General features: G+C 42.0%; 1 protein-coding gene and 1 pseudogene across 3 annotated transcripts in view; one reads left to right on the forward strand and one right to left on the reverse strand.

The window, feature by feature from the left end:
- The window catches only part of LOC309655376 (non-histone chromosomal protein HMG-17 pseudogene), a 37,874-nt pseudogene extending 25,547 nt beyond the window's left edge, over positions 1–12,327 (reverse strand). The window contains exons 1-2 of the transcript XR_014268825.1: positions 7,923–12,327; positions 1–7,870 (exon numbers count right to left, since the gene is read on the reverse strand). The exon at positions 1–7,870 is cut by the window's left edge and continues 25,547 nt beyond it. The product of XR_014268825.1 is annotated as a non-histone chromosomal protein HMG-17 pseudogene (transcript). The remainder of the gene's footprint in view (positions 7,871–7,922) is intronic.
- RTN1 (reticulon 1) overlaps positions 1–23,685 on the forward strand; it is a 284,575-nt gene that overhangs the window by 68,193 nt on the left and 192,697 nt on the right. The gene's annotated exons all lie outside the window — the stretch shown is intronic.

A 23,685-nucleotide genomic window follows, 5' to 3' on the forward strand; every position in this document is an offset into this window, starting at 1 on the left:
AGGCACAGAGAGGTTAAGCACTTGCTGAGGTTATACTGCTAGTTAGGGACAGAGCTACTGTTCAAACACAAGTGATCTGGCTCTGACCTAGGAAGGTGCTCAGAAATGATCTGGTGCAATCCTCTGATTTTAAAGACAAAGAAAAGGAGAACTGGAAGAGGGTAAATGATTTGCTCAGAGGCACAGGATCTCTAGGAGGCAGAGCTGAGGTTTGTCCTCCGGCACCTGTCACCCTGTCCTGGGTTCTTTCCCATGATGCTGCCCTTGCTACCCTCTGTCACCCGACTGCAGTCACTGTCCCCTGGGCTTCACAGTCCTCACTCAGCAGTTTGCGTTATTGCTGCCTGGGCCAGAGAACTCCCTGAGTTCCCTTTGCTTTGTGAGCAGACTCCGTGGGTAAGGGAATTGGGTCGGTCTCGTTGCGGCTTGCTGTTTGATCCTTTGCTTACAGTGTGCGCCTGAAGAGTCAGCACAAATCATCTCTAATGTTGGCACTGAAGATGTTGGACCACTTTAAAATTCAGACTCAGATCCGGTGTAGCCAGAATTGCTTTCCAGCCAGCATTACCCACATCGATCCAGATTCTCTCTTACGCCTTCAGGAAGGCGTTGTGACAGTAGTGTGCTGCTGGCAGGCACATGGCTGAAGCAGCAGAGAGGCCTCACACTTGCTCATTCTGTGGCTGACCAGCTTGGGTGACTGTGTTCCAGTTACATTCCTTGCAGAATTTACTCTGTTGTTATAAGAAAATCATACTTAAGACACATGCCCCAAATACCTGTGGTTATCGTACATAGAAAACTCTTCAAAAACCAATGCCTGATGACACAGTTTGTGTTCTTGGGGACAGTAGTCATTAGTGCTATTTGCCAGATAGTTTCGGTTTTCCCCTGGGAACATCCTTGTCCCCTGGAAGCTAGATATGGCTGTGTGATGTGCTTTGGCCAATGAAACAAAAGTGCCATGTGCCTCTTCAGGGTGGAAGTTTAAAGAGCCAGGGTGTGCTTCACCACCTGTTGTCTGTCCTCCTTTCTGGAGGCACAGAGGTAGAGCCTCCTTCAGCCTGTTGGTGGGTGAGGACTGCAGAGCAAGCCAACCTGCCTGAACAAGCAGCATGAGCAAGAAATGAAATGACGTTCTGTACCCCCTCACCCACCTGTCTGTTTATTTTTGTTCATATTGCAGTAGCTTTAGATTTATAGGAAGTTACAAAAATAGTACCAAGAGGTTCCTTGTACCATTCACCCAGTTTTCCCCAATGGTTCTATCTTACATAACTATAAAGTGCTGCTTTAAGTCACTGAGATTTTGGGGTTACCTCAGCATTATCTAAGCTCACTGATAGAGATTTTTCTTTTTTTAAAAAAAAATGCATACCTTAATTGCAAAGACATAAAACTCTTCCAAACTCACATCACATTCTGATTGCCTCTCTTTTACCAAATGGAACGTTTTTCCTTGTATTATACTCACTCATGTATATTTTTATTCTCCTTCTGCCAGATCACAAGCTCCCTAAGAGAGCACATCTGATTTATTTTTGAATCCCTCCCAAACAGTTCTGTGTGTGTGGAAGGCACTCTAAAATGTTTATTAGTGAATGAATGATGGATTGCTGTGTAGTTGCTAGCCTCTTGAGTAGAAAGGATGGGAAATAAGAAGCTCATCTGGGGACCTACAAAAGACCAAATATCCTAAAGTTCCTCATTATCCAGCTGCTTCAATATGGACCTATGAGATCAAACAGAGACATGGTGAAAGCCTAAGAGGCTGAAAAATATAATATTTGGGGACTTCCCTGGTGGCGCAGTGGTTAAGAATCTGCCTGCCAATGCAGGGCACACGGGTTTGAGCCCTGGTCCAGGAAGATCCCACATGCTGCGGAGCAGCTAAGCCTGTGCACCACAGCTACTGAGCCTGTACTCTACAGCCCGCGAGCCGCAACTACTGAGCCCGCGTGCTACAACTACTGAAGCCTGCGTGCCTAGAGCCTGTGCTCTGCAACAAGAGAAGCCCGCGCACCGCAACGAAGAGTAGCCCCCGCTCGCCACAACTAGAGAAAGCCCACGCACAGCAACGAAGACCCAACGCAGCCAAAAATAAATAAAATAAAATAAACAAATTAAAAAAATATATACATAATATTTGGCAGAAGTGGGGCAGGCAGAGATAAGGCATTTACTATCCAGCTTTACTTCATTAGGCATAAGAGTCTGCCTTGTACCTTTTATAGGCCACCTTGCTTCCTTATTGCTTACAGATGTTCAGTGCTTCAGAAAATGTATTTGTGACTATATGTCTCTTTAAAGCCAAGAATTTCATACTGAAATCATAATACTTCACCCTCCCTCACAATTAGATTTTCATAACCATCTACCTTTGGGCCATGGGGGTGAAAAATCACCTGTTGGTTGCAGTCGGCAGTACATTTACCCCTGTGGTGTAGCAGCAAGCAGCTGGCCAGGTGTTTTATGATGAGGAGCCTTCTGTAGCTGCATCTGTAGTAAGCCATTGCCTGAGACCAAAACTGGGAGATAATTAGACCACTGGCATCTGGTTTTAAGGCAGTTTGCAGTTACTCTGCTGCTGGTATGTAAATGGATGTTCTGCGGCCTTCCCTCCAGGCCACATAATACCTGCTCATCCTCACCAATCTCTTCTTTCAGGCCTCTGTCATCTTCCCTCTGTGCTCCTATCCAGTGACCTCCACAATCCTCTTAAGGTGAGCTTTGTCCAGCCTAGAAATCAGCACAGCACTCCAGGGAGAGTCAGACTAGTCAGAACACAGTCCTTGCCTTCTGTTTAGGTATTACAGGCAGGCTCTCTGTCTCTCTCTTCTAATGATATACCTAACCCAATACTTCAATATTGAGAGAATGATTAGTTCTTCAGATAGACTTGATCATGTATGTTTAATTCTTTAGCTTTCCTTTTAGAATAAAAACCAAGGACAGATATTTGAAGATCTTCAGGAAATGGTGGCAAAGATGCACAGAAAGAATGTCTGTGTCAGGAGAAATGATTCTGAACTGTTGTTAAAGATGTAAGATTGCATTTGCCAAGCTACATTCCATTGCGAGGCGAACAAAAGTAAACAAGCTTCCCCTGAACTCATTTCCTGGGAGAGAAATAGGGTGGTAACTTATTTTGGTCCTGCTTGACTCATTCAACATGGAAGTATCCTGTTCATTTGCTTGTATGGGAGAACTTAAATTAAGTACCACAGATGAGTGGAAATAAACTGTAAATAGGCTGCAACTTCTGGGAGTATGTCATATTTGAAATCAAAGGACTTGTCTCAAATGCAAATATATGCAGAGGGAAAGTACAGGGAAGTTTGAATACAGAGGGGTAGAGAAGAACATCATGTGGCATCAGACAGGGCTATTATGGGTCACTTGGGTTGGCTGACTGCAGCCTTTTGTTGAAAGCAAGGTAGAAACTGGTTTGAGAAGCCCGTGAAGGAGAGGCAATGACTGAAGATTTCTCTTGGGACAAGGCTGCCTGATTTATTTTCAGTTACGGCTGAATAGTACTTGGAGCTGATGTAAAGAGTTATGGAGTCTATTGTTTTCTCAATAATGTTTCCATGACTAGTTGCTAGGATTGAGTGGGCGCTGAGTGTGGGCTGATGAGCGACTTGGTGGGCAAAATAAAATGGTCTGCCCAGGTTGCTATGGCAGCCAACAGGAGGGCAAGTCCAGTGAGAAAATGAACTCAAGTGAGGCAAAGAAGAAAAATGCAATAAGAGCCACATATGTGCATGTCCTCATTGGCAGTAGACCCATTTAGTGCCCCCAAACCTTCACTTGGCTGGATACTTCTTATCCACCAGGTACCAGCTGCAACACTACTTCCTCAGAGGGGCCCTCCCTGACCACCCACTCTAAATACCACAGCCCACCTCCCATTAATCCCTATCAGTCAAATCTGTTATATTTTCTTTTTTGCACTCATCACTAGCTGATTCTGTGTTTTTGCTTATTTGTTTATTGTCATTAGAATCTAATAACTGTGAAAGCAGGGGCCTTTCCTTCCTCCATGGTATCCTCAGAGACTGACATAGACCCCAGCAAAGAGTAGGAGCTCAATAAACATTTGCTACATGAAGAACTGTGTGCTGCTTGTGGGGGAACCTTATATTTTATTCATCTCTGTATTTTGAATTTCTGGCTTAGAAACATTTATTGAGCAAGTGTGGGCCATGATAAAGCAGGGAGATTATCCCTGTGACCTTTGTCTTCCTTGTCACTTGTTCCCAGGAGCCATTAGCCAATGCAAAGTCTGGAAGGAACTCAGGGGCTTCCAATGAGCAGCTCAGAATTATGGTTATTTGGCCAGACTGGGACTGGAAACATGGCAGACTGAATATGGAGGTGAAAAAGACACAGCTTGCTAGAAAACAGGACAAGAATTACTAAGAGTTATGAAATGCTTACTATGTGCCAGCCACTGTGCTGAACATTTTATATACACTGTGTCTTTAATCCCACAACTATACAGAGAGGTAGGTTCTATTATTATACCCATTTTACAGGTGAGGAAACTGAGGCACAGAGAGTTTAAGTAACTTACCAAAGGTCACCTGATTGTTTAGTGGTGGAGCCAATATTCAAATGTACATCATAGGATCATGTTGAGAACCAACTGAGATAATTAGTTAAAAGTATTCAGTTTGTACTCACAAATGTGTGTTCTCTCCTCCCCTCTTCCCCTCTCTCCTCTCTTCTTGTTAGTACTTTTCTGATCTCCTGATATTGTATTTTAATGCTTTTTCATCAACTTCTCTTTTTTATCTGTCTGGTGGAGAAACGTAAGTATACTATGATATGTTTAGCAGCGCAAAACATGCAGGTACAAATAGAAAAGCCAGTGCTAAATAATGAAATGTATGAACTAGGACACTGGGGATGGGTACCACAAACTGTTGGGTGCTCAATTCCACCATGCCTGGAAAGAGTGGCATGTGATGATGTTATAGGCTTTTGGTCTGAATTCAGTTGCTAAATAGCTTTGTGACGTTGGGTTTGTCATTTAGCCTCTGCAGACCTGTTTTATCTTCTCTAGAACTGAGGGTAAGATGGGGCACTGAGGCAGGAATACTCTAAAATTCTTTGTAACTCTAAGAGCGCATGATAACTTTGTTCCATGGCCTTTTGTGCTTTGTGTGCTCTCGTGGTTTGATGAATGCTGCCCTGGCTGGCCTGAGAGCAGTGGTGCTACCGGAGACCAGAAGGCCCAGATGTGACACGTCTGTATTCTTCTCACACTGTGGGCTGTATAGGAGGCAGCTCCCCCTCAGGCTGATAAAACTTTGAAAAATCAGAAAACACGTTTTAACTATTTTATTATTAGTTTACAGCAACTTTCTCTGAGTTAGAGCATCTTTCTGGATACTTCAGGCTTTTGATAGTAGAGAAAGCTAGGAGGAGAACAAGAACAGTGTTTGCCTAAAACGTATTAGGGCTGGAAAGCAAGGGTCGTAAATCAGGTAGCCAGAGGTCAAGTTTAAGAGGGTTAGCTAACATTCTCAACAGGAGATGGGGGAGCAGTTTTCTCCCCAGGGAACATTTGGCAGTGTCTGGAGACATTTTTGATTGACCTGACTCGGGGGAACTTTGGCATCTAGTGGGTAGAGACCAGGTATGTTGCTAAACATTCTGTAATACACAGGATGGTCCTCCATAGCAGAGAATTATCCAGCCCAGAATGTCAATAATGCTGAGATGAAGAAATCCTAAACTAAGACGGGAGAGCAGAAAAAGTGTCACATCTACAAAATCTGAGATCAGAGATCAGGAACCAGGCAGGCAAACTGAGCAACAGCAGGGCAGGCAGCCCAGGGTAGGAGGTTTGAGCTGCAGAGCTTCGGGAACCCAGCTAAGGATTAGGATTTAGGCCAGACATCTGGAAATAGGCACAGGCCACCAGCAGAATGAAACTTCTAATGTGCCATCGGCTTTCTGAAACAGAAGCCTCTTTTAATTTTTTTAAGGGGCTTCCTGATGCTGGCTTGCTTGGGATCAAATCTGGCATCAAGAAATAGGCATAATTCTAGCATCTGCTCCTTACTACACCTATTTGAGATAGGCATGGTCAGTATTATTATCATTATCTCCATTTTACTGCTGGGCCCTCTGAAGCTGAGACGGGTTAAGTGATTGTCACATATTACCAGTAAGTAACTGACAGAGTCTTCAGACTTCAAGTCTGGCACTTGTTTGACTGAGGAGAGTGTGGGTCAAAGTCGAATCACGTGGCTGGAGCAGGGGAAACATAGAGTTAAGCTGTACGTAGTTCTCTAGAGCCCTTCCCTATCAAAGCTGGAAGATGGGAAGAAAGTGCTCATGGAAAGATTGTGTGGTTTATGCTCAGATTTTAGCACATAGGAATTTGGGAGAATTTTGTTACCTTTTATTGAACAAGTCTCATTAATGAAATCAGGAATTTTATACATTATGACAATTTTTTTTTCCATGCCAAACTGTGCCCAGCTTTATTAAAGATACTTTTCATAAACAATCATGGCATTTCAGGCAGGATATGGGCAGACAATCATTAACAGTATACAACAACTTTCAAATGCCCTTTTTCAATGGACAACCAAAATCAAAAAGCCACTATAAAACCCAATGAAGTCTTCATGTGATGCTCTGAACAGGGAAAGTTTAGAGTGAGAGTTGACATTTAACATTTAGCATGTTGTTTAACAACTTTTCACAAGCTGACCCTGACTTTCAGGAAATGGAAATGAAAATGGCAGAAGTGTCAATCTGAAGATCCACAATCTAAAAAAGGAACCGCTGCTCTTTTGAGGGATGCCATCTCAAAGGTGACACTGGAAAGTCCAGGTTGCCTGACATACTGGTAACCAATTTTTTGGGGTCAGTTTCCAACAGGTCTCAGGGTTTAAGGGAGTCAAGTCTATGCTGAAGGTAGAGAGGGAGAAGAGGACATAAAAACTAATTTTAGTTTTTCCACATCGCAAGGTGTTTGTGCCATGGTGGCTAATGTGTGTCAACATCAAGGAATCCCTCCTTCCTGGGAACCAAGAGGAAGTCTCTCAGAACTTGACAGGAAAGGAGTGTTTTCCCCACATCAGCCCAGCTTCGCAGACATCCTATTAGTGACATGTGACCTTCCCCCAGAAAACAACAATGAGGTGTTCTGTGTACTAACAACATAGCTTAAAAAAAAAGTAAAACAAAATTCTGCATTTTTATAAAACTTGGTAAAAATAGTATTTCAAACAATACAGTCACCGGAAGTACACAGTTATCAAAAATGCACACACCTCACTCGGCATCTCCAGCATCTTCAGCTTTCTGTGCCTGCTCTGTTTTGGCATCTGCATGTTCTGCAGGGTTATTCCCATCCTTGCCAGCATCAGCTTTCCTCTTTTTCCCTTTGGGTACCTCCTCTCCCTTCTTTGCAGGGGCCTTTTTAGGCTTGGGCTCTGGAGCAGGTTTAGCAGAGAACCTTGCAGATCTTCTCTGTGGTTTGTCCTTCATCTTGGCTTTATCTTCTTTAGTATCCCCGTCAGCCTTTCTCTTGGGCATGGTGGTGACGGTGGCGGGATGTAGGCATTGGACACAGGGATGCAGTGACGCAGACTTTTGTCAGTCCAGGGGTCGCTCTCACCTCTTCTTCCATTTTGACAATTCTAATAATGCCTTGAAGTTGGGGATCTAGACTTCTCGGTGAATAAAAAATTAAAAGTTAAGATGCAGTACAGTGGTTTCTTCAGCTAGTTGCTTGCCAGAACTTTTTGTTGCTGTAGTTCCTAAAACTGTATTTTGAAAAAAAAAAAAAAAAATCCGCTACCTCAGGTTAAAGGGAAGGACTTCAGCAAGGGAGCTGTCACCGCATCTTCCTTCAGGTATTGTCTGGCCAACGCAAGCAAAGGGAGTATTTCCCGAACAACAGATTTCAAGAGTCACCACAAATACAAACATATGCGTGGTAAATATTGACACTACACAACATCTTACTTTTCTCAAAATCACATTTTGGGCAGTTTTAGGAAATGCTTGTGAAGTAAGGGGTGAACTCTCCACCCCCTATAAACTTAAATCATCAAAATAGGTGTCACAGAATCCAGAAAATAAAGCTGAAATGTCAGTAGAAGTCCATGGGCTCTCCTTCAAGATGTATTTATTTTACAAAGGCTTCTATACAACAAGAACAAGCAAAATTAAGATAATAAACATAATGGTAGAATAGGAGAAAATATTTTCAATCATTTTGCCAGGTTTATGTTTATTACCTAAAAATACAAGTGCTTATAAATCTAAAAGAACTAAATTGATAATGAATAAATAGACACAATAGTTATCATCTGTTGAATGTTTGCTATATCCCAGATATTGGGTTTAGCATTTTAAGAACATTATTTCATTTGATTCTTAAGCAACACTGCAGAGATGAATATTGTTATTATGCCTGTTCGGCATATGAGGTACATTAAGCTTAGAGAAGGTAAATAATTGTTCAAAATGACATAAAAGAAAAAAAAAACCCAGTAAATCAGTTTTTGAAAACTGTTTAACATCATAGTAAAGAGAGGAGAATTAAGCACTGGTTTTTATCTATTCAACTAGCAAAATTAGAGAAGACACTGAAATGTGCTGCTGACAAAGCTGTGGGTAGTTAGGTACACACCCCAGCATCAGCATTGCAGGATCCCAGCCAGCTGGATGTTCCAGGAGGCGTGGAAATGCTTATACTATTAAACCAGTACTCCCACTCTTCAGAAATTTCCTTATAGAAAAATCAAAGGAAGAATAAATGTGTAGATAGGTAGACAGATGTTTTAATGTATTGACAATTGTCCATTAATAAGGAAGTGGTTAAGGGCGTCATGGCATATTTATTAAGAGGGCAGCATGACTGTCTCTATAAACAAGAAACATGAAGATCATCTTCTTCAGGACATCCCCTTTGCCAGGACTATGGAATGCATGGTTATTTTGACAGACAGTTGGAGGGGAGTATAGGGCACCTTGATGATTTTTTAAGAAACCGATCCAAGTACGTCTTTTTTCCTGCCTTAAAAAAAGAAAAAAAAAATGGCACCTCTCCCCACCCTGAAGCATCATCTTGTTTCGGTCATCCTGCATATAGTCTCATGGTATCTTTTATTTTTTCTTCATAGTTCTTATCACCATTTGTAATTACTTTTTCATTTTCCTTGCTACTAGTTTGTTAATGTCTGTTTTAACTAGACATTAGCTAGAGGTCCCGTGAGGACAGGGACGATCACTCTTGTAACCCCCAGTCTTGGTTGAGTGCTTGTCACACACAGGCACTTAGTAACGATTTCCGGAATAAGTGGGTGCATATATGTTAGGACTTGAACTCTATGTTTGACTATTGCCTTCAAAGCAGAAATATTTCTTATGATGCCCCCTCCTGTTTTCTAGTAAGTTCACCACATACTGTTCATCATGCTGAGATCTGCTTTTAAAACATACATAAAATAAGCCTTACTAGTACTGAGTATTTTATAATTTAATCCTTCACAGTATTATTATTGTACCACTTCCCTTCCCCCCTCCTCCAGACCTTCTGGATATTGGTCTCAACTTGGTTTGAGTATTCCATCTCAAAGCTCATTTCCATGTGCAACAAATATTCATTAAGCCCCTACTTTGTCTCAGGCACTATGTGAGATGCTGGAGATACAGAGCTAAATCTGATTTCATTCTGATTTCTTAGATGTACCTCGGGAATTGGAGAAGGCAGACAATGAGCTACATTACCATGTGGTCAGCTCTGTAGCAATAGAGAAGTGGACAGGATGCTATTGGAGATGCGTGAGGATAGACAGCAGCTTCCCGGGGAATGGCTATTTTGTTCTTTACAAAAAGTCTGAATCAGCATTAATTAATCATTTGAGTACCTATTGTATTCGCATGCGTGTTCATGTGTGTGTGTATTTGCACCCCCCTTAGTCTCTCAGATTATACATGTAGCATTAAAGATAATCATAAAAGAAATTGGAAACAAGGATCCTACATCAAGCATCAGGGAGAAATTGTGCTTCTGTGTATTAGCGGAGGTTGGGTAAAATAAGTGAGGTGGGGATTAATCAGGGAAGTACATGGAGGTACTTCATATTTCTGTCTAAGGAAGGACAGGTGGCACAGGTGACTGCACAGTGGCAGGGACAAGGGGCCCTGCTAGCAGAAGTAGTACCCTGAGGAAAGGCACGAAGGTGGGAGTTGGTAAACAACACAGAAAATGGAGAGCAGATTACCTGGGAAGCTGGAGAAGGATGCAGATAGACAAAGGGCCTCTGGGGTCCTCCCAGGCCTGGGAATCAGCATTAAGGAAATAAGGAAGAAAGGGAGACTCTAAGAAGGGAGGTAGGGTACTGAACAGGCTGACCACAAGATCGGGGCTGGGAAGGGAGGAATGGGAAATCAGTATGAGATGGGAGAAAGGCTGAGCAGTGGAAAGCTTGACGTGGAAGGAGAGCTACCATGGGGCACCTTTGTGTTCCCAGGAGGGCACAGAGATTCTAGGTGTCCGTAGATACCTTCTGCAGAATTGCCGGCTCAGTAGGCATTGGTTGATGGACCAGGAGCTGGTGGAGAGAGTGGGAGTTGAGAGGTGAAGACAGTCTAGATTACCATCTAAGAATCTTGGTCTGAAGAGAATGAAGTAGAGAGACCCTGGCAACTGCAGCGGTATGTAGGGTTCAGGAGGGGAATTTTGAAGTCAGGAGAGAGATTTAAGTTTGAGAGGGAGAGGAGACGAGCAATGCAGTGCCGTCTCCAAGGAAGCAGCAGGGAGGGCTCATGTGGGCTGGAGGGAGATTTGCAGTCTGTATTGGGGAACCCCAAAGACTCTTCTTTAGTTATTCCAGAGCTATCACCCTCAGAAGGTAAAATCCAAGAGAGAAAATTCTGTTTAAAATTGTAGAATGGAGCTTTACACAGTGCAGTGTGCAGCAGGGTAAAGAATAAACATTAGGAAGGGCGTCAGTGCCTGTTGCAGTGACCTTAAAGAAGAAAGCTCTCTGAGAAGAAATCATTTTTCAGAGTAAATATGAACTGTCTTGCTCTAAGTGGTTGCATCTCAGGAGTAATTTATTACATGCCCTGTTTGGAGTAAGTGAGTCATGCACAAGACTTTTGAGTCTTGAGCAATATAAAATAGCCGGGACACACTGTTGTGAGAGATATATAATCTTGGCTTTAAATGTTACTATCTCTGCTGTTTTAACAAAGTAGCTGATTCTAACTATTACAGAGCAAAAATTTCAAAAATACTGTATATGAGAAAATTATACAGAAGACAAATCAGGATAATTTGTTCCTTTTCAGGATAAAATTATCCCAGAGAGAACTTGGCTGCCATTCTAAACTATGGACTTTCTATATTTCTTTCTTTGTTTGGGTTGCCTGTCATTAGCCTAAAATCATTGAATTTGCTCTACATGGTAAATGAATGACACCATTCATAGAATAATTTTTAGCATTTCCAATCAGGGTTTTCCCAAAGACTACTTTGAAGTAGCCCCCAGTCTGGCTTGCTAAAGCCATAGAGGCACTGATGTACTATTGTTTGCAAAAATGAGTTAATGGGTTAAAAAAAATGAGATGGAGTGGGACTTGTGAGAAGTTCATTTAGCTAGTCCTTTCCATAGTCTTTCTCTACATTGAGCTGATGACTCTTTCCAGAGAAGTGCTGACTTTACATCTTCAGAGCTTGTGCTTTCAGATGTAGAGCAGGTACTGGGCTGCTGCTCAGCGAGGACCCCATGCACACCTGCCCTGGCCCCATTCTAGGACAAGTGGGGCCCCTCACTGCCAATCCAATATGCAGTCAGCTAGAAATCAGGCTTTCGGCTCACTTCTCTACAGTAGCTTTGTTGATGCCCAACTTTTAGCCTCTGACTCTGTTGCCTGCCCTGATGTATATATAATACAGGAAAAGCCTTAGTTGACCTCCCTAGATTTTTTTCCCTTGGGTGCCTAGCCCTGGGTTATCTGTTGAGGCCTTCAGCTAATGTGCATGTTCTATCTTTTTCCCTTCACCTTTCCCTCATCTTCCTGCCCGAGATGTGGACATGATGTGTCCACATCCCAGGGTGCAGCATGCCCCCAGGGGCATGAGGGAGAGTCCATATTTTAAACAAGACTTTGTGGAAAGGCAGAAGGAGTCTGGGCCTTTCATGAGTCCCAGCCTGGAACTGTTCTACACCTAGGCTTCTTTTACTTAAGGAAATTAAACCCAAAAGTAGGATTTCTGATAACTTGTAGTTAAATGCAGTCTCAACTGCTTAATCTCCCCATCAACTTTAGAAGTGGTTGTCAAACCTTTTTGATCATGATGTCTATCAATAAAAATTTTGAACATGTATTTATATATATTAATTTGTATTTTTAATTATTTATAAACTATCTACATGTACTGATATGTTAGACATAGAGAAAAAGGAATAAGTTAAAGACAAGAAACATATTTTAAAATAATATTGTATTTTATTCTTTTTATTAACAATACAAAAATTTTTTTTAACTTTTGATACTGAGCAACATGATTGCAATTTAATATGCTTTCGAATTTTTTGAAAATCTAAGCCTAACACCTTTTGATTGAATGATCTCAAGGTCTGTCTTCAAGGTTAGTTTAGCTCTATGCTTGGTTTTATTGTCTGTCAAGTCTGAAAAAGATACCTGACAAAGACACGTATTTCCAAAAGGAATAAGTAAATCATTGGTTGAACTTATTATATCTAGGTACTCAGTTTTCAATCCCATCCCTCAACAATGCAAAGGTTTTTTTTTTTAAATTGAATTTGGCCAGTAAACCTCCATCTTCCCTGATGACTTTCCCTGCAAACTAACTGGAAGTGATGCTCTTTATACATTTAACAATTGGTTTCAAAACCTACTGACAGAAACTCCTCATGTCGAAGATTTTTAGACGGATTGGAAAATTCAGTTTCCAATTTAATATGTGCAGGTTTGAGAGTTTTTATATATGACACATATCATTTTCAGCAAAAAATTACCCAATAATGGAATCATTTCCAATTATTCATTTTCAAAATGCTCCCTTCAGAGCTGTTCTCTTTTGAAAAGCCATTATTTCCTCCCTTGTGGTTAAAGGGAGAGTTTTTGTGTCTACTTAGTACCGTATTACAGAAAGCATTTGTTATTATCAGGAGAGGTCCAAATTTAGCTTACTTGTCTTCTTTTGTGAAATAAAAATGGATAACTCAAATTAAAGTTCAATAAATCTTTTATTTTCTTTACAATGAGATAACCTGCAAACCTTGATTTGATGTAAAAGATTTTCTTGGTCACTTTCCATCTCATTGCAAATTACTGAAAGATTATGCTGTATTTCATTTTGTTGTTTTTGTAATTTTAAGTAGGCAGTTCTGCTATAAAGCTTACTTGAAAATGTGAGTTTGTTCCAATGCAATTGATATTTTAGGGAATACTTTGAGCATAACACAGATTTTGTGTTTGCTTATGCACGGTTTCATCCACGAGAAACACTATGTGAATCTGGGTGAATGCAGAAAATAGCTGAATCAGGACACATGCACATACACACACACACCCTCAAACATTTATTAGCTGCCTCAGTTTACCACGTTGTGTGTTATGAGTCACACTTATTCACATCTGGTGTTATAACTTTCCATCCAGTTTCAGATAACCCTCCTTCACCACTGCACAATAATCCACAAGCTGCAATACAAACCTTCAGGCCTTTTTCAAGGGACAGGGCCATATCTATTATATATTTATGTATGTCTTAGCCATTTAACACATGTAAAACTGTGCTTCTGGTTTTATTAAAATTTTATGTCTTTTTAAAACAATATGACACTGACAAAGTTTTTGAGCCTTGTGCTCATTTTCTTCATAAGCCCTGTGATTTTTATTGCGATTTTGCGTAGTGTGGTGCTGTGATTTTTAAGAATGCATGTCATGTTATAGCAGAACTGAGTATACACTGATGACCTCTAGTAGCAGTTTGTGCAATCCTGGCTTTAACTTCTTTGTAGCAATGGTTTGCTTGTGAATGATTCAGCAATGGGTTTCACATTGAGATGCTATCACTGCAACCTTCCTTCCTTTTCTCTTTCCTGACAAAAGAAGTATTTATAGTAATTCCGATTTAATTGGTCTGGGAAGGGACCTGGCCATGGGCATTTTTAAAAAACACACCGAGTTAATTCTAATGAGAACTTTGGGTTGAGAATCACTGCTTCATATATCACCAGAAGTAACTCTTTGTGTATTTTTTACTTGAAACAGATACTAGCAAATACCATAAGCTGAGACATGTTGAAACCCCAGTATTTTCATCCAACTGTGTAGCAAACCTCCCATATTGTATAATTTGTACTAATACGCATCTCTTCAAATATGCAGCAATGTTTAAAAAATTTTTTTTTTGGCTGCGCTGCACAGGTTGCAGGATCTTATCTCCCCAACCAGGGATAGAACCTGGGACACCAGCAGTGAAAGCCTGGAATCCTAACCACTGGGCTGCCAGGGAATTCCCACAGCAATATTTTTAATGCATCTTCCAACAGCATTTTCTGGGTTGAAGCACATATAATATTAAGTAGCACTGAAAAAACTGTAATGTTTACCTCCATGTTTAGGATGTGCTCAGTTTTTAAATGTCTGGCGAATTGTGGTGACTTGACACCAACATTAGCTAATATCTCAAGAATTAGCAGACACTTATAATGAGGTTCATCTTTACCAATGGTGGATATAGAGCCATATTTCAATTAACAAGGAAATGAATTCTTGTGGCTAGATCTGATTAAATTGTCATTGATTTTAGCTTATAATGTGGCTGATTGAAGAGATGGACTAAATATGTCAGCCCATTTTCAGGTCATTTGTTTGTATTTGCATCATTACTGCTATTGTCAGCCTGTGGTTTCTGGAATCTTTTTAAGCCAATTGTCCGTATTGTAAGAGTTAGCTTAATAAAACAAGGTAGTATAATCTGTGCATATTCTTAACTGAGTGCTCATAGATTGTAATGTTACAACATGCTGAAAGCCCCCCAGTGATTGAGGAGCTTAGCACTGTTCCCTGGGGAATGCCCGTATTCTGTGTGACACAGGATCATCAAAATACAGATCAAGTGGGGGAGGCAGTGTCAATCCATATATTAGATGTTAATCAAGTTAAATTATGATTTTTTCCTGTCACAGAAGACCTTTAATGGTCTCCTATTTATGGTTCTCTTGTTCATTTGTCCTGTTAGAGTTGAATAGACCGTAATAACTTATCTGACATAGCAAGGAATGCCACAGGTACAACAGATAAACCTGGCGGGTGGCCCAGGAATAAGGGTGTCACAAGAGAATCACTTAACAGAAAGGCCACAGACCTGGAGACCAGTCTCAGCCACCTGTCACTCCCCACACCCAGGATCCACTCACAGTGCCAGGCTAAGCGCCGGCTCCTATTGGAAAGGAAGACGCAGGCCCCTCCCCCGGCATCTGTGGCTAGACCCTAACACTGAGCAGAGATGCTCCAGGAGGATGGTCCAGTCTACACTCATCCCCTGAGTGCTCTCAGACCTGCAGGATTCCTCCAGAGACCCTTTAAGCAGTAAATTTCCCTCGAGCAATTCTAAACGGATTCCATTCCCACATTTGTGGTCAACTGATTGTGTGGGCAACAGGCAGGTCCCTGAAGAGAGGCTGGTCCCCCACCTGCAATCCCCCAAATTCTCTTCCTACCGGCCTGCCCCTCTGCCCAGGTCCCTCACCAGGGCTGACTAAGAGGTGGGCACTTTGGGAAGACTTGGACCAGCCCTTGGCACAGAATCCTGCCTGGCCCCCACCCAGGGTATTCCAGGTGAAAATGTGAGACTCAGGGCACAGCACGCCACGTGACGTGGGAGAAATGGTGCCAAGTGCTATTCTGTGTTCAGTCCAAGTGTGCCCTTGGGAACCTGACCTCAGTTTCTCCTTGTGTAAGGTGGAGATAGTGCCAGGCTCTGCCCACCTCAAGGGATTATTGCAAGGGTCATGGGAGAGGTGGGTATGAAGGGGGGCTCACAAATTCAGGGTGCGGTCATGGCCTGCAATAAAGCCTACATATTTGTTTGTATATTCCAATATATTTTTCTAGTGCCACAATGGATTGCCTTGTGTGCCTCTCTTTGGAGACCACTGAGTACAACCAAAATTTAGGCTCCTGTGGAGAGATCCAAGGGTCTCTATCTTTTGGCCTGTACCAACCATTCCAGCTATAGTCTGGGTCAATCCCAGGTTCACAGTTGATGCTTCAGCATCAGTGAATCATTTACTTCTCTGCACACACCATGTTTTGCTGCCACAGAAACCTTTCCTGACTGTCCCTTCCTGCTGATTTTGCAGTGTACCCATAGCCATATGTCTAACACTCCATGTACACGTTATTTTAGAATATTTTTGTTGTTTTTACTTACCCCAGTGACCTAGAGCTCCTTGATACGAGGAATTGAATGCCAAGAACTGTGAGGAGTTGGAGGTTCTATCCTGCTTACAAGCTAACAAGCTAGGCTGCCACAGTTTCGTGGAAGCTGACAGAGGACTGGGGACTCCTGGGTCAGAGACAGAGGACGTATTTATTCACAGCACAGCAGGCAGCATGTGCTTCATGTTTGCGTCAGTTCCCTGTCCCCAAATCCCAAACCCCGTGGGGGCGATGCAGAGCAGCCCGGGTGGATGCTGCACACAGGATGGGCTTGTGTCACAGCCCAGGAACTCTGAGCTTAGGAAATCCTCCAGTCTTCTAAGGGACCGCCAGCAAACCTGTCCCACTTTTGCCCCCCAAGGGAGACTTCATGTTCTGGATGGGAAACAAATCTGCCCCTGCTTGGGAGGGAGACTCTTCCTATCTTCCAAGGCTGTTGGCTACACAAACATTCTTGAAAGGGTAGTCAACAAGCCGTCAATACCTCATCATAAGACATGCGGAATTACGAAGAGACCCATGGAGATTTATATCCCAATATTAATCTTCTTTTCTCTGGCAGCTAGCACAGGGTTGGGAACGTAGTGGGTACTCAGTAAATATTTGTTGAAGAATGAGTGAAAGCAGCTGGAAATTTTTTTAAAAATCTTTGGGAGGAAGTGAAAAAGTCCCTATTTGAGAAGGTTTCCTTTTAAAATCCTTGGACAGAGACCAATTTCTTTTAGTTTTTTTTTTTTAATTAATTAATTTATTTTTGGCTGCGTCGGGTCTTTGTTTCTGCACGCAGGCTTTCTTTAGTTGCGGCAAGCGGGGGCTACTCTTCGTTGCAGTGCGCGGGCTTCTCATTGCAGTGGCTTCTCTTGTTGCGGAGCACGGGCTCTAGGCATGCGGGCTTCAGTAGTTGTGGCACATGGGCTCAGTAGTTGTGGCTCGTGAGCTCTAGAGCACAGGCTCAGTAGTTGTGGCGCACGGGCTTAGTTGCTCCGTGGTATGTGGGATCTTCCCAGACCAGGGCTTGAACCTGTGTCCCCTGTATTGGCAGGCGGACTCCCAACCACTGCGCCACCAGGCAAGCCCCTAGTATTTTTTTTTTTTTAAACCATGAAAATCAACCTGAAACTCTCTTACTACTTTATCAGGAACAGCTGGGGCCTCTGCTGTGCGCTCTTCACTGAGTCAGTCCTCAGCCTTAGTTTTAGCTGCTCTGTAGGGTGGGCCCAAAGTAGGGAGACTTCATAGGAAAACCTCTGGCCAAACTGCCAGGCAGCCTGTGAAACTCTGTTCTTTCCTGTCCATTGGATAAGTTAAAGCTAAGTACCAAATACTGATGCTTCTGATAAGGAAAGACAATTAGCAGATTTACTAATTAGGCTCCTGTTTACCCTTATATCCCACTAAGCCATTAATTTGTATAATTATGGCCTTTTGCTTTGGCTCAGTGATATCGGAATAAGAAAAGTATTTGCCAAACCTTATTCCCTGCTGTAAAATGTTGGGACATTCCAACATGCTTATAGATATGAAAACACACTTTTAGTCATTGTTAGTAAGAACAATTAATAATGTGCCTTAGGGTATATTGAAGGAGCAGGGTTCATAGGCTTCGAACAAAACCTTTATTCCCTCCTTACCCTTTTCCAACCTGCTTTGTGGGACTGGTTCTTCCTTGCTTTTTTGGATGCACGCTAGAGTGATTCCATAACTTCTCTGGTCACTCTGGGAAAACAAAAGGTCCTCAGCAACCTCAAGGGGCAAACACATAGTCACATATTGCAATCAAAACGTCACGTCCTTGTAAACTTCATCCCAGTTTCTTTTAAAGTTAAAGCTTTTCCCTATCACAAATCAGAGCTATTCCGTGTGGGAGGCTGCAGTGGAAAAGAGGGGACCAGTCAGTTTTTCTGTTAATTCGGCCAGGTCCTAGCACAGCTTGTGACTTTCCAGGGTAAAAGTGGGGCTGGAGAGAGGAAGGGTCAGGAAAGATTTCACTTGAATGACAATGATGTAAAAGCCTGTTGACTTCCTCTGAGTGTGGCAAGTATTTAAAGCTCTTATGGAGTATTGTGGATTCTTTGTAGATCACCCCCATCCCTAAAGATCTCTCATCTGCAGTTCCTTTGGATCTCTAGTGGATTTTCACATCCTGAGGATCAACTCAGGCCTCATTTTCCCAAAGTCTCCTAGTAGTTCTAGGCTGACCTCTGGGGCTGGATCCAAGACAACCTCATGTCACCTTTCCTTTGGCCATAGAAGGAGAATGCATCTACTTCCCAAAGTTAGAGCTGCACTCTGCAGCCACGTACCTCCTCACTGGCCGCCAGCCCACAGTGCTTCGGGCACTAGAACATGTACCAAGCTTGGACACATTCTCCAGAAAGACCCTCTCATTTGACTTGAAATCACACCTCATTGAAATATTCCTTTCAGTTGCTAACTGTCTCAGTCTCTCCAACGTTAACACTTTTATCATGTTGAATGAGTTACGGGCAAAGAGTTACAAAGCTGGTTTTCCCATTTCCTTTGGAATATGGGAGTTCTCGCTACCTATTTCGTTCTCAGCCTTTTGGAGCCTCAGCCAAATCTGAGATAAAGAATCCCATTTAAAAAATTTAGCTTTGAAAGGTAAAATATAAAAATATACTGCAATTTATGTTAGTTCAATTTTAATCTACTGGATTATAGTCAGACTTTTCAAAAATAAAAATGGTATCTCCGCAGATCAACTTTGAGGAAAAAGATGTATGATAATGAGAGAAGAAAGAAATATAATTTTATGGGCTATGATTCATAATTTTATTAAATCAAATGTATATAATTGTTTGTCATTCATGTCATCCATAGCAGACATCCTCTGATGTCAGTTTTATGAAACCCTCTCATAGGATTGAATTCATCAACAAAATGAAATACATTATGCATTCTTTGTCTTTGTTTTGTGCTCATTCCTTTCAGGGTCTTTGATGTCATTTGGGAAGTACCTGATAAGGTAGAATTCATAATGTCCCCTTTCATTTTAAAAATTTGGATGTATCATCTTGGGAACCTAACTGATGAAAAACAAAGGCTTTCACGGAAGAAACTTTTTGGACAGTTTTTTAGGTCAAACTTTTGTTTTATCATAATCAGGGTTTATGACACTGTGTAGGCCTTCTAGGAAAACACTCATTTATGGATGTGATTAATCTGAGCATCAGTGTTTAGTTCTAAGCTGTTTTATGGTCCTAAGGTTTATCCCTTGCTATAAATCAGGGCCTTGTGGTGGGGCAGGTGGGCAGCCATGGTTCAATCCCAGTCAGAATGTCCAGGGAGCGACCTGGCCACACACAGTTAGGTTCTTAGGTGCTCCACGCTGGAGACCTCCCTCTCTTCCCCTACCTTGCTTAAGTCTGTGAGCCTGTGTGCCAGAAACTATTTTGGAATTTGGGGATAGAGCAGTGAAGAAAGAAAAGTCTTTGCTATTATGGAGTTTACGTTCTAGTGGGGATGGGATAGTACAGTAAACAAACAGTGTCAGAGTATGTAAGTATCAGAAAGAAAAATGACCAGAATAAGGAGATAGAGACTAGGACTTGGGGATGCTGTTTCAGATGCGGTGATTAAGGAAGGCATCCCTGTGGAAGGGATCTTTGAATAGATGACACTATACATGAAGAGATATAACATTATTTGAAGAGAGATTGCGATATATATCTAAAATACAGATGTATAAATATATCTAATATCTATACTTAGATATTAGAGAAAACCCCACTATTTTCAGTTCTTCCCATGCTGTTCCAAGTAACACTCATGAGTAACACATGAAAAAATGTATCCCATAATCGAATATGCTTGGAGTTAGACAGTGCTTAGCAAACTTCTGAGGCCCATTAATGTGCTCTTCCATCTTATGCAGCATTTCCCAGGTGTATTTGAGTATGGAAACATCTCATAACTCACTTGCATTCTAAAGAAATCAATCTGGGAAATGGTGTCTGGATATAGCACGTCATGGACAACTGAAGTTTTTGAAGCAACTGGTAAAGTTACTAATGTTGAATGAAATCTGCAGAAAAAATGAGCTATTTTTTCTCTTTGGTTCCATTTATTTACTAGTAAAAATAAAGTCGTGAAAAATTAGAGGATTGATTAATTGAAACCTTTTAAAACAGAATTGTGACTTTTTTAGAGGGAGGGGCTAGAACATTCCTAGTCAAAATGTGGACCATGGTCTAGCAGCATCAGCGTCACTTGGGAGCTTGTTTGAAATACACAGTTTTGGGCCAAGCCAAAGACCTCCTGAATCCCTATCTGTACGGTGCTAGAAAAAGGCATGGCACTAGGCTACAGTAGAATGGAATATGACTTTCTACATGTCATTTTACATCAGGGAATGCGATTTAAACCCATTTGAATTTAAATCTATCTGACTCTGAGCTGTAAGAGCATCTGCGTTTGCATTTGCTTCAATGACTGTTACAAAACTCAATCCAAATTCTGGTTGTTAATACATACTCTTTACATATAATGTTTATATGTAATTTCAGATGAAATAAGCATTTAGAGCTCAGTGATACATTTAGAATTTATACATTTAGCATTTAAGGTTTCCTTTAAGTTACCATTTCCAGTATCCAAGCAGCCACAGCAAAGAAAGAGGCTTCTAGATTTGTCCAAAAGTTTCATCACTGGGGAAGCTTCATAGGTTTTGCCCTCCCAGCATCTGACCGTAACCTAAACCAAAATCTCACTTGCTAATAAAATGGCAACTAATTTCAGTTGCATTAACAAATCTTTTTTCTTTATCCAGAATGATGTCGCCATCTTGCTAAGATAGATCACTTTTACAAAGAGGAGAAATGGAGTTGGGAATTTACAGGTGACATTTAATTCTCTCAGCTTTCACTCTGAAAAAAAAGAATCTACACAGCAATCCACCATCCCCTTGGTGAAACTGATAAAGATAACATGTCATTTGCTCTGGGATAAACACCCAGGCCAAACGGAAAGTAGCTGTCTATCTAAGTGAAAGCACGAGGACAGGACGCCTCCTGTTCTCATTTGGCTAAAAACAGCTGGAGAGAGGACACCTGTAATCAGAGCCCCTGGAGCTGTGATTCTGGCAGCTCGCCTGCTGCCCATTGAAGGGAGGGGGGAGTCAGTTCCGTACGAGTCCCCGTGCTCTGTATGACTTGCCTCTACCCTCAAGGACTGTACCATGGGATGAATCCCTTTACAAGCTCATAGTTCAATACAGATGGGAAGTTTCCAGACCTTTCCTTTCATCCTCCAGGAAGGGAATGTGTATCTCAGGGAATGAATGGCCTATTTCCCTCAAAGGCCAGGTCTCCGCAGTCAAAGCGAAGAATTAGGGCAACTATCCAGATAATTCAGGCCACCCAAATCTACTCTGGCCTGAATCATTCAAGTTAAAAAGCAACCTTCTTTGCAGGATCTGGTCCCCCACATAATTCAGAGGGGTCGAGAGCCCATAGCGTTTTCTGCCCTGGGAAATCGGCATCATTTACTGGCCCACACAAGCGAGAAGTAAGAGTATTAATGTGACCCACTTATTTCTGTCTTCTGATTCTTTCTGCCTGGATACATTATACTTTGCTTTCCATTCTAAACAGCACTTTCCTTTCCTGAGCTGCACTACCTGTGACCTGAGAGAGAAACAATAGTAAATAGCACAAGAGGTAGTAGGCAGGTGGGTGGTTCTGAATCTCGACCTGGAGATTCAGAAATCTGAGGCCCCAGTACTCTATGCTTTGTTGTCGGTATGGGATAGAGACTCCATTTTTACACTGAGGGTTTTGTGTATTTATTTATGTATGATGACTTATTTATTTAAACGTTATTTTAGGATAGTTTTGGGTTCACAGAAAACTTGTCTTACAGGCTTCAAATTCCTCTCACGGTGGGATGCTGTTACCTTGTGCTTACTTGTGGTCATATAGTGGCAAATGGTTTTCCTCCATTTTGCTGCTTCACGCTCAGCCTGCAGCAGGCCCCGCCCATCTACTCCATGGAGGGGGTCTCTCCGTCTCTCTCCTTGCTTTTGCTTCTCCCCACCACCAATAGACTTCATTTGCATTATTACTTGGAGCAAAGCTTTTGGTAGTGGAGGTAGGAATTCTCCTGGTGCAGCTCTAGTTTTAAGCAGGTCCTCTGTGCTTACAGATAAAGTAAGGCTTCCTCAGTGTTCTTGTCTCTGTCCCCCTTAGGCCATCAAACTCTGCCTCATGTCTCTGGCAGCTCCTGGGAAGTACAGAATCCTCTCCCTCAGCCACCCCCAACCCCTGCCCATGACAGAAGACCTCTGCTGTGTCTTGGTGCAGGATCCTGGTCCCCAAAGGTTTTCCTGCCCTTCTCCCAGCAGCAGAGGGCTCTTATTTCTACCTTTCTCCCAGAGGCAATAGAGTTTTGCTTGAGTCCTGGCAGTGGGAAGGTTTCCTATCCTCTTCCCCAGCGGTGTAAGGCATTTGCTTTGTAGGAGAGAAGATTCTCTTGAAGTGGTTGGTATTTCATGTCTGCCCCACCCTGGCAGCCAGTCACCACCTGCAAATCTGTGCCACCAAGTGGGGCTTTCATGGTCTGCCCTTTTCAGGTCTTTCTTATGAGCACTCAGTGGGGATCCATGGAGAAGAATGTCAACTCCCTACGTGTCTGGGACTCCTAGTTACTGTAAGCTTACGCACTAGCCTATATTCCGCCTCCACAAATTTGCTAAAACTCTAGCTTATTTATCCTTTTATAGCGTCCATCTCTTCTTCCCATGCTCTATCAAAGGTAAAAGAGTTTGTGTGTCCTATATTTCCTTGGGGAGGACTTGTCCCTGTTGAAATTCAGCTCAGTTCATTGACTTACAACCTATGCTCTTTGATGGCCTTGAGAAAATTGATGATTTTGTAGATTATCCAAATTTTTCTCAGTGTTAGAATGGGAGTGATGTTCTCTTGAAGTTTTCTTCTTAAGAAGAAGCAGAATTTTCTTCTTCATGGTTATTATCATGAGTGAAATTTGATGAGTGTGGCTCACCAACTTATTCTCATTCCATAGGCATTTTGTTTTTGTTCAGACTGAGTGTCCTCCTTGGCCTCGTCTATGAGTGCCACTGGGAGAGAATTTTTAATTCTTCTGTATCATCTCAGATCATGAGGTAATACCTCAAGTTGTATAAAGCAGATTATATGTTTAGAACAATAGTACATTTGTTTATGCAGTCAAGTCATAATTCACTTG

This window comes from Balaenoptera physalus (genome assembly GCF_965194825.1).
Source record: "Balaenoptera physalus genome assembly, chromosome: 2".
Taxonomy (NCBI): domain Eukaryota; kingdom Metazoa; phylum Chordata; class Mammalia; order Artiodactyla; family Balaenopteridae; genus Balaenoptera; species Balaenoptera physalus.